The sequence below is a fragment of the Streptopelia decaocto genome (assembly GCF_964273445.1).
Source record: "Streptopelia decaocto genome assembly, chromosome: 3".
Lineage (NCBI taxonomy): Eukaryota > Metazoa > Chordata > Aves > Columbiformes > Columbidae > Streptopelia > Streptopelia decaocto.
This window is the reverse complement of record NC_138656.1, coordinates 88,567,675-88,574,270: the sequence shown is the minus strand read 5'-3', so window position 1 is coordinate 88,574,270 and position 6,596 is coordinate 88,567,675. Positions and strand designations below refer to the sequence as shown.

Genomic DNA, 6,596 nt, shown 5'->3' with positions numbered 1-6,596 from the left:
TCTGATTTTTTAAAAAAATTAAAAAATTAAGAGCTAAATGTTTATTTTACATAGTAGTAAAGTTAAATATGAGAAATGTACCATCCCATGAAGGAGGTAAAACAGCATTTTTGTCAAGAGATTTTTTCTTTTTCCTAAATGAGATGCTTTCTTCCTTGCAATATGTTTTCAATAGGCTGTCATTTTCCTATAGCAAAATATTAAACCAGCTCTACTGATAAAAAGCTATTTCTGAGAAATGTGAGCCTCATACCATTTTTTGATTAATAGTAACACTTTAAATGGCAACCAAGTTAAAATTAATAAAATGTAATTCCCAAATCACAGTTCAATTACGTGCAGATGAAGGTGAGTGCTGAATAAAAAAGTGTATAGCTTCCAAAGGATATCAAGGATAAACTTTTTAAAGCACACTTTGATGAGTGGCGTGTGTACTATACCAGTTAATCATAACAAGGTTTTTTAACCCAAAATAAAAAGCTTAGGAAATATAGAGAATAACAAATAAACCTAATATTACTATTGTAAAGGAAGCCAATGACAAGTGAGTATCAACTAAGATGCTCTGTCTTTGCTGAAAGCATCTCTACAGTGATAAGAAAAGTGGAATTTTAAAGAGAATAATTTGTAAAGATATTAGAAACACCAGAAAATTCCACCCTTGATCCTGAATTTAGGGTAACTTAACCTTAAATTACCCAAACTTAAAGTTTGATTTCCAAAATCTGGAAAGGCACACAAACATGCACACCAACAATCCAGTCAGTCCTGAAATAATTAGTGAATGTGATTGCACAGAGAAACTAGTGTTATGCAAACCATCCAATTAGTTAATAATCCAGGAAATGCTTGTAGAGTACAAAGCTTTTGTGTCTTTTCTGGCAGTTAGAAAGGAAAAGCAGCAACCATTGTTAGGCAAATTGCGTATTGTCTTATAACTGGAGCAGGCTTTTTCAGTGGAAAGCATTTGATACCCAGCTATTAAATTAAAACAGTCCTCACAGACATTACTTATGTTGCAGGTTTGTGTCATGCTAATATTTACAACGAATAAGGCAAACCAAAATATGTGCTTAGCCACATGGTTCTGTGACAATGTCAGGTTTATAAATAAAATAAGGAGCAATAGTTGTGCAAAAAGGCAAAGAAACATAGTTTGGTTCTTTAAAAAATAGCAGTTTTTACAGAAGACATTTGAATTCTAGGTAAGTAGCTGAACTGAAACAAGACAGTTTTTTAACATCTGCAAGACAATCTGATTTCATCCAGATGGACGTACATTTTTAAAAATATTAGACAAAATAAAATATATACAGTCAGTCTCACAGCAGGGGAATAACTTCAGATGATATATCAAAAAATAAAATATGATAAAGAAATTTCAGCTAATGTGTCAAACTATCAAATTTAATATGTTACTTTTTTACTAGAATTGACTTCTGAAACTAAACTTAAAAATATACATACAAATATACTTATGTCTACTTAGGACTTCAGGAAATTCTCAGCTAACAGTATATTTAACAAATGATTTAACTTAAATTAAGCATCAGAAATGCCCAAAGTTCACAAAAACTTATTCTGTTGAAATGTTCACTTTAAAGTCAGCAATGCTCGACTAAAGCCTAGGCATTTCCTCTTTCATTAACATTTTCCTCTCTGTAGCATTCAGGGTAGAATTTCTTACTACTGTTCCTTCTGTTTTCTTGACCTGCTTCTTGTATTTCATTTTCACTTTCTGCTAAATCATTCAGCTTTTTACTGCTGCTGTATAAATATGTGTTCAACCTTTTCACTTGCAGTTGGTGGAAATGTATATTACTGTAATACTATCCTCCCAAACACATCATGTTTTCCCCATATGTGCCCTTGCATCCTGCTAGTTTTAGACCTCTGTAAGGCTGAAGTTTTCTTCAAATTTTGGGGTTTGGATCTGGTTTTATTTTTAGGTATAAGAATAATTCAGACAAGCACTCTAGCTGTTTTTGACACATCTGCTAGTGTCTTCTGTGGATCTTCTTTGTGTCTGCCTGAAGAATATCAGAAATATATTCCCAGATTAGTATGAGGTAGTGGCGTATGCATAATTTAGAGAGGTCTTCTGTGACAACAAGAGATTTTTCTAAATGTCCTCATGACTAATTCTTTCTTGCCAGCAGTGCACTGGTGTTTCTCCACATGGGAAGAGTTTCTCTCTGAATCCTGTCTGCCACCAGTGCTAAAACTGAGCCTAGAAACTTGGTGGGAAAGATACATGATCTTCTGTGAAATGTAAACTTATTCCAAGTTTCAGATGTCTCCTTTGACCATGTTATTTCTGGAGAAACTCAGTGCCCTTTACTTATAAAACTTTGCAGTTTTGCTTTTAGCAGACAAAATTGATGAAGAGTTAAGAAGCAAAGGCTTAGTTTTCTATTACAGAACTGGGGATAAAGTTGTAAAAAAACCCAGGAACAAGATCATTAACACAGTGGGTTAGAATATACTTGCAACATTTTGCTTGTCTCTCCCTTAGGATTTTTCCTAGGAATGGCTTGGTCATTATAGAGCAAGGATCACTGTTCTTGAGATATATTTTTCAGCATCAAATGCCCTAACCCTGAAATGTTGTCTCATGTCTAATAGCTATCTCCTTACTGTTGAACACACATGAAGTTTCAGGGTACCCTAAGAGCTGTGTTTCCCCTTACATTAGGATTTGGGGAAATGTAACATGAGGTAACTTTGATTATTGATTCATATGTATGAGAGGGCACATAAAACTTCTTTTCAGTTTGAATATTTGATTTGCTAAGATATGCAAAAAGCTTTTTGGAACATAAATTGCTCATCTGTTTTACATCCTTGCTTAAGAAGTCAATTGAATTAGAGAGTTAGCTGACTCCTCCCTTCCCAAACAATATGATGTCCACTGTGAACACTTTTCCCTTTGGCTTTGTAAGACCTTGAAAAATGTGCAAGAGGAAAGTATTAATTGCAGAACTGCATGATTATGCCACAGATTGTGACACGTCTTCGGCTTCCCATAGCAATCCCTTAAAATATACCAATAATACGGATCAAGTGTTTAACACATGAATTACTTTGCCTAAACACACCCTTCCATCTGCCTTGTTATTGACTATGCTAATCCTAAAACTACATCCTGTTAGTTCTTGCCAGGGACAGGCAGAGTATGCAAAATTTCTGCCTTGGTGTAAGCATGAGAAGCAGATACTTGTAAAACCAGGAAAGATTAAGTAATAGTCATAGTCTTACATAACAAGAAGTAGAAACTTTTGCATATTTACAACCTCAATGAGTAAAAAAATCAAAAATTATATGAAAAGCAGACAGGAAGGAAAAAGATATGTACCTTCATCAGTATGAATCTGTTTTAAAATACTGGGCATCAGAGTTCTCTTTTTTCCATGTTCTTGTTTACAAAAAACCTGCAAATAGATACTAATTCTTCATTAAAGTATGAAAAGTGCTCCCATATATGAGTGTCTCTTGACATGTCCTTTTAAAAGATAGTAAAAATGAGCTTGGGAAAGGGCTGCTGTAGAAAATCTGTTTGTTACTTGTACTTCATGAACACCTGAAAGACTTAACCCTGGCTTTGTGTAGCTCTTTGTGGAAAAGGAATTTAGGAAAGGGGCAGAGATTATTTCCTAGAAATGAGAGGCTGGGGAGTGGGATGGAGAGAGAATGGAGATAGTTCTTTGTTCAGGGTAAGCTGTCTATACGAGGTAGCCCATGAAGAAATTATAACAGACAAACTTGATACAAAGAATGAGCACACTGTAGCATAAGATCCTGAAAAAAAATGGAGATGGTAAGTCATGAGGTGAGATGTGAGGGGCACATTAATGGAAATATTGTCAGCTGGTGATTTAGTAAAGACTCTTATGGAAAATAAGGCTATACAGGGGATATTTAGTGTCTGTACAATAACAGGTCAAAGCTATTGCTCTTGGAAGGACAGGAAGATGAAGAAATTTGCCAAGTCCCAAAACAGAGCTTTTCACAGCAAGTACCACGAGAAGATGCCCTGGAATTGGTCATATGGACTTGTTTTTTATAGAGGAGTGCTGTTATCCTTCCTGCACTCTTGTAAGAAAATATTTGTTAATGAATACTTATATAAAGACAAGAAAGTATTTTGTGTAGTTCTCCACTTGTGTCAGAAATCTGCCTCTCCCTTTTTTTCAGAAGTCTCTAATGGCTGCCTCTGCCAACAACCTTTCTACTCACCTGACCACTACCAGTTTGTGTTTGAAGTGAGGAAAACTATTTATAAAGCTGGGGAACAGGAGCTTGAGGTAAACCCTATGTTTGTGGCTGACAAAGTTCATTCAGTCTGACAGCTCTGACAGGAAAAGCTAGTCATTGAGCTAGAAGTACCAGCTGTAACTGCTGTATACAACTGAGAGGCAGACTGGGAATGGCAGGTGAAGACTTTGGAGAAAAGAAGCAAAAAAGGATGTTTTAGTACCAGAGGAACACGTCTTCTGAGTAATTTCTGGTCTGTAAGTGAAAAGAGAGGAGTGTTCTGAAGATTGAGATGTTAACTAGCTGTGACTAGAAAGTCCTGTTAATGTTGACTAGTGGCAAACTTTGAAAGATTATTCTGAAAGGTTTTCAGAAGATTATAGACAGTAACTATATTGTGACAGATCTGGTAACAAAGTTCCTTGACTTACAAAGAAGTATCCACAAGTGTTTCTTAATGTTATGTAGCTAGTGCTTCCGAAACTTGGCAAGGCTTATAAAAAATGAGGATGGTCAAAACATGATTTATTGCATTGAACTGAAGATGTTTAGGAATCACGCACACTTTACTCACAAGAGTTTAGGATTAAGTGAAATGCTGAAAGTCATCCCAAGTTTCTATAGGAGTGTCTCCAGACATGTCAGCCTGCATGTGCACCAAAGCCTTACAGATCCTTTAAGACATGATTTCACTTACATTGTGTTCTGTGATGATTATAATGTAGAGAATATTTCTGAATTTTTAAATTCAGCTTTGATAATTAAAAAAAAAATATTTTTATAGAATGTGCATGGCCATACTGTGCCATATAATATCAAGGTCAGGTAATGCTCCATGGCATTGTTTAGTTTACTGTGGAGGCTTGTCTCAGATCAGGTGTGGAAATTCTCTGGCCCGATTCTCTGACCTTAAATGTGTCAGAAATACAGAAGAATTTTGAACTAAAAAGATCTGAGACTTCCAGAATACATGCTCCAGATAGATGTGTTCCACAATGGCAAACTACTTCTGACCCCAAATCCTGGGTAGTTTCATAGGGAGTGATATGTCTGTTCTTCTGATGTTTACTAAAAGAGTATTTGGTGAGACATTTTCACTTCTTTGTCCCTTTATCAGAAGTCTTTTACTTAATATAATACTTAAGACAGGATCTTATGTTCAAGTGGAGAGCAAGAAGACAGGTTTTAACTATTTTCACACTTGATAAAAAGTTACTAAATATGTATTTTCAGTGTCAGAAAAGTAAAGAAACAGGCTAAAAATGATCATCTGCTGTACTTCTGTTAAATCTACCAAAACCTATATTTTTTATAAATGATTGTTGAAACATGTTCCTGAAAAATTGTCTTGAAACACATCTAGTGCTTATTTGTATCTACTGTCAAAGTAATTAGCAATATGCAATAAATACTGTGTATACTAGAAAGGTGTAGCATAAAATATAGAAGCAATTTGGTGCTATCTCTCCAGTTTTTGTATGTAGAACTTATGAGTCCTCTGCTTGCTTGTTGTGGAGTAGTGCTAGGTACAACCTGTGTTTCTCAAACTATATATATATATATATGTATATATATATATATATTTTTTTTTTTTTTTTTTTTAATAAGGAACTGTAATAGAAGTCTTTGGATAATTCTGAAATCTCTAAATTGCAATCAGTGTTCAGGATTTGTCTTTCATTTTTAAAGTATGGTGTTCACTCGGGCCAATCACCTCACAGGGTCTCAAGCGAAATCCTTTGTAGTTCCTGTCATGGAGAGAGGCAAACACAAAAAATAGCAGTTTAGGTCCATTATTTTAAAAGAAGAGATTAATCCTGTAAACTATTATTAATAAAGATACAAATAATTATTTCAGCTTTGCTTTCTTACATCACTAAAGTTTACATATTATGAGACAACCTAGGAAAATATTAAAGATTTAAATACCCTTTGAAAACAATGTGCCCTTAATTATTTTCTGTCAAAGGTTCCAACTCTAAGATGAACAGAAATACACACGGAAAGAATGGCTGCTGTGACAGCACCCCATTCCCAGAAGAAAGCTTACATTTCAAGAGTACCTTCACAAGATGAACAGCTGGACTGAAATAAAAAATTCCATTTGAGACAAATGTTGAGGTTTGAAATTTTGTTTTTCTTCTGAATTATAACAAAAACAAAACCTTTCAAATATTTTCAGGAAAAGGATTTGTGGTGAAACATCTGTTTTCTGATCAGAAAGGTCAACTTTCTAATTCATGGCTCTTGCCATTGGAAACAGTCCAAGAATCTACCCTGAATGCTTGAAATCTCCCACTGTAAATGTTGTCAAAATCAATGTTTCTCTGCAAGATATCCTG

General features: G+C 34.7%; 1 long non-coding RNA gene across 1 annotated transcript; it reads left to right on the top strand.

Moving 5' to 3' along the window:
* The first annotated feature begins 3,956 nt into the window (after window positions 1-3,956).
* Window positions 3,957-6,317, top strand: LOC309437455. The gene is made up of 3 exons (XR_014183553.1): window positions 3,957-4,095; window positions 4,195-4,304; window positions 6,224-6,317. It is a non-coding gene; the product is annotated as an uncharacterized lncRNA (long non-coding RNA).
* The last annotated feature ends 279 nt before the right edge of the window (window positions 6,318-6,596 follow it).